Consider the following 5,551-nt stretch of genomic DNA (forward strand, 5'->3'; position numbering starts at 1 on the left):
ATGAAATTAAAGTCATATTTTGGCTCCTGTGGTTTCGATTTCATTTTCCACAGCTTCAGCTTGAACTTGCATATGAGTAGTTGGTGGTCTATTCCACAATCAGCTCCTGGCCTAGTTTTCACAGCTTATATTGAGCTTCTCCAGCTGTTTTTTCCACAGATGTAATCCATCTGATTCTTATGCATACCATCAGGTGAAATCCATGTGTATAACCTGTGTTTATGTCTCTTAAAAAATGTATTTGCAATGAATAAATCATTGATTGTGCAAAATTCAGTCATTCTATCTCCAGCTTCATTTCTGTCACCAAGTCCATGTTTTCCGACTACTGATTCTTCTTTCCTGTTCCCCACTTTTGCGCTCCAGTCACCCACTATTATCATTGCATCTTGATTGCATGTTTGATCAATCTCCGACTGTAAGAGTTGGTAGAAATCATCTACTTCTTCTTTGGCTCTGGTTGTTGGTGCATATATCTGAATGATAGTGGTATTCACTGGACTTCCTTGTAAGCATAGGGATATAATCCTATCACTCACAATGTTGTACTTCAGGATGGCTCTAGAAATTTCTTTTCTAACTACGAAAGCAACTCCATTTTTCCTCACCTTTTCATCTCCAGAATAATATAGCATATGATCGTCTGACTCAAAATGCCACATGCCAGTCCATCTCATCTCTCCAATGCCTAGTATGTCAATATTTATGCATTCCATTTCTTTCTTAACAATTTCTAACTTTCCTACATTCTTGGTTCTAACATTCCATGTTCCAATCACTAGTGTCTGCTTACAACTATTCCTCTTCCTTGGTAATTCCATGCTTGAAAGTTCTACCCAGGTTGTCCTTTCTGTTCATCTACGTGAGTTGTGTTGTACATAGGGTTTTCAGAGTCCTGCTATTTCACAACAATCATTGTACAACAATCATTGTTATACATTAAATTTTATAAAATTAATGACTGTTGGACTTTGTACACCATTACTCCTTTTTTCAGGTCCAGGCTAGATCTTTACCCCTCCCTCTACCTACGAGATTATACCATCTTGTAGATTCCCCCCTATTCCTCCTGATCCCTCTGATCTTACTCTCTCTCCCCTTGGAACCACACAGGTTTTACTAGTTATCCTTTTATTATTTTTTATTAGCATTCATTTTTTATTAGTATTTGTTTCTTTTCTGTTTTTATAGTTATCCTTTTATTTTTTCAATAATCGTCTTGTGCAGCTTTTGTCCTTGTGAGACTTAGTTCACTCAGCAGCTCTCCAGTCTTTCCCAAGTTATATAATGTTTTTCGAAATCATTGCCCCTGAGTGCTATATAGCATTCCATTGTGTGAATGTACCACACTGCATATGACCTAGCTATCCTAATGTGAGTATTCATTTTTTTAAATTCTTTGATGTTTGTTCATACTTCAACTTATGTAACCGTTATTTTAGAGATATACTGACACTTTCCCCTTTTTTATATAAAGAGAAATACACTTGTAAACTCTCTACAGCTTACTTTTTTTTCATTTGATATTATTTTGGGAAGTTCTCTCCAGTGTCCATGAGATTGTATAGTATTCCACTGAATTATGTACCCTAATAGATTCAACCAGTTTTATGTATGTAATTCTTAATCCTTAAATTGATTAGCAATGTTGACATTTATTTTAGCCACAGTTCACTTTTATCAAAGGTATGTGTGTACAAAATTCATTTCTCAAAAGACACAATGAATCAAAGCATCTATGAATGAATAATTTTATTGTCATAAAGTTGACTACATGATTGTGCTGACTCTGTCATGTCCTCCAGGAAGGTATAATCTCCCTTGAATCTTAAAGCCAAACATTGACAAAAGTGAAAAGCCTTTAGTGAGGAAAATCAGATTACTTCAAGTTCATTTTCATACTAGCTAATTCCAAAATATAAAGGTACTTCAGAAACCAGGATAATGTATTTCTACAATAAGAACCAATGTCCTCCGTCACTTTCCAACACTAATTTTTCTTTTCTCACAGTCATCTTCGTCAAATGACACCTCATGTGGAATCTGGATCCTCAGGCACATCCTGAAAATGAAGCTCAGCTATTTGAATGCTTGATACAATTTTTTGTTATTATTTTAAAAAACCCTCAGATTATATGTATGGCATCCCATAAGTTTCCAAAATAAAATACACCTTTTAGGCTCCTTAAAATTGGAGTGATCAAATAGTATATTTTTTCAGTGCTACCTGGAACACTACCACCTAACATTCTTGTTCTGGTGTATCTCTTAGTCTCCTGGTTCCCTCTTTTTTGTTTTTTTAATACAGGCTCGTGTCCAAATAAGTTCCTTCTAGATTTTATTTTGTCTTGGTGTTTGCTTCCTGAAGAATTCAGACTAGAATGATAGTTTTACAAGGCACAGCTAATATACAGTCATACTCGACTCAGTGGCACCTAATCCTACAACAACAATGACTATTGTACAATAAATATTATTAAATTATATCCCCTTCCTGTTTGGTGGACTCACTGTAGAAAGTAATGTGTTCACCTGTCAGTGAGGGGGACAGCACTTAACCAGGTGGACAGCCCTGCCCATCAACATGAAAGGGCTAAGAGTGGCATAACAGAGTTCTAGAAATATTTTAACATTATATATTATAGGATCATTTGTGAAAAATGAACCTGTAATTAAGGAGGAAATGAAATCTGCCCAATAGAAGAAAAGGAAGCAGACCATGAGAATGAGAACACTTTGAGTAGCTCTGATCTCTGGTCTGATTTTACTGATTTTAGTAATCCTGAAACTTTGAAGGTAGAGGACACGCTTGTAATGTTTAAACAGATGAAAAGCCATGTAGCCACTGCTCCACCCCATGAGACTCTGAAAGATGATGTCCCTCAGAGCCATGAGGGTGAGGAAAAGCCACCTAACTATTTGCCGAGATGACAGCATATAACAATATTCAACATACTGTATAGCTTCAGATCGATTCATGTTATTAACTGCTGTGATGTAGTAGAGCAAGTTACAACTTATCAGGGAATTGCATATCCAGAAGAGCAGAAAGCAGAAAAAAACATTCTTTGTAATCCACAATTTGAACTTTGTCCATGTGATGGTCCTGGGACTGATGGTGATGGCCTGGAAAACACTGAGGAGGCATGTGGTGCAGATCGACAGACCTCGAGACACTCTCCCCAGGAAAACCACAGTTTTACAACCAACATCACCTAGGAAGTTTTGGAGTTGTAAAACTGATACTACGTATGCATTTCCTGTGGCACAAAGAGTCATTGAATTACTAAAAGCCAAGTGGGTGAGAATTATATCTATGATATTCTTCTCAGGCTCCCTGATAAACATGTACACATGCCTCACAAATATATAGAAGTTTCCTCCAATTCCAAGACCAGCAAAAGAAAAACAGAATACTCTCAGAATAAAATCACGCCAAAGCATATTTTTTCTTTATGGACAGAACCAGCCAAAACTTTTTGAGAAACATAAATGAGGAAGGATGAGTTTTCAGGTCTGTGTATCTTCTCTGATGTACTAAAGTGAAAAAGCCAACTGGAATAAAAGTGTCTGTTAATATGCATTAATCAGTTCATTCAAATGTATCTTCTTTACCTGTTTCATTTTCAGAGATGTCTGTAGATTCTAAATAATGACTCTTAAATCTGTACATGCTGTTTTTACTTTCTCCTGTGTTCTACACTGTCTACTATCCCCCAGCATCACCCTCTGTGTATTGCAAATTTCATCAATTATTTGTTAAAATTTTTCCTTCAGAACCTTGGTCTTCATTCTCACTTTTATAACATAGTTAATTCTTATTCTGCGATGCTGTGTATCATCTTTTGATTGCTCCTTGCCTTATTTTCAACATAGGCTCAGTTCCACATTGTGGTCATTGTGGTGACTCTAGTGGGTATTCTTCCCAGCTCCTTCTTAGTAGCCTTTGCTCCTTTGCCACAGTTGTCTAGATCCACTACTGGGAACAGTTCACAGCTGTTTTCTCTTTGAAAACCATTCTTGATTTAAAGAAAGCAAGCTGTACCAAAAGAACAAGAATTCTCCCTTAGGATTCAGAAAACCCAGGTAAGTTACTAACTGAAATGCAAAGACTAGTTGCCTCATCCGCCTGCATATACCTCTTTTGGGCAATATTTGCTCTATTGTACTCATAGGTTGGTAGTTGCCTAACAATTTTTAAAATGAGGTTTTATTGTGCACTTTGCTTTCCTGACACACCTGCTTTCTCTTCCTCTTCTTCTCATTTCCCCTGATAAATAATATAAACAACATTTTCACTCTCAGAATTTACTAAGGAACCTAACATCCACAGAGGTCTGTTCATTATATTAAATTTGTCAAATCTTACTGTTTTCTCGATCAGAAATGCTACTCTAACATCTCAACATTAGCACTGATACAGTTTGACTTTTTAAAAATTTATATATTTTTTATTAATTTCATTGAACATCTACAGAGATTTTGGAATTCCGTTCCTTCATTGTTGCACTTTTCTCCCTGCCCAACCCCCCTCTCCCAGTTCGCTCCTCTCCAAAGCAAAAGAAAACCTCCCTCATTGGTACACCATCCCCCCCACCCCCACATACACCCCCACCCCAAATACACTCCACTCTGAAACCCTCACATAGGGATGGGGGTAAGACTCAGAAAAACCGGATAAATTATGTTTACTGCATTGTGGCTGTTGAGGGAAAGAATAATATTTTTTAGGACATTATGATTATCACATTTTTACTTTTTAAGACTTGTCCCGCCACTTGGTGGCAAACTAAGATATACAAATAAAAAATGTTCATCTGAACTCACTTCTTTACAATTCCTTAATAATTTTACATCTGTCCAATCACATTTGTCATATTTTTGTCCTTTGCAAAGGTTACATTTTAACGTCCTTACCTTCTTAACAAATTTCTACTAAACAGTTAAACACATTCAATTACTTAAAAAAAATGAAACCTTTCCACTTATCTTGCACACAGGAATTTGCTTAAATTCCTTATGCTGTTGGTCATTCACCAGCTATGCCTTGAGAATTAGATTACATGTGTTGAAAATTAGCTTAGGTATGTTTTGCAAAATAAGCATTCACTAATCCATTGGCTGTGTTTCCATGTCTGATTGTTTCTTGTCCCCTGGGACTCTCACCTCTCATCTTCTATCTGAATACCAAATTCTGAACCTGTGAAATAACATTGAGTAAAGAGTTTATAAATAAAAAAACGAATGAGTCATGAATGATTGCAAAAGGGCATATTAACGGTAGATACGGTTTTAAGGATTTATGTTGATGCATATTTAAGAAAATTATTATCCCTCTAAAAAGCAAAAGTCATATAATCTTAGGTCAAATAATATAATGTGCACCTTCATTAGTGACTTCATTGTCTCCTTAGATTATTGTGGGAGGATGTTAAATGTATCATCCAGGAAGAGTGCAGGCGGTCATTACAAAGACAGAAGAGGAAGAAAAGACCAAAATGGATGTCAGAAGAAACTCTGAAGATTGCACTGGAACATAGAGAAGCCAAAG

This window comes from Elephantulus edwardii, unplaced genomic scaffold, assembly GCF_000299155.1.
Source record: "Elephantulus edwardii isolate Elephantulus edwardi_28Jun2011 unplaced genomic scaffold, EleEdw1.0 scaffold00391, whole genome shotgun sequence".
NCBI lineage: Eukaryota > Metazoa > Chordata > Mammalia > Macroscelidea > Macroscelididae > Elephantulus > Elephantulus edwardii.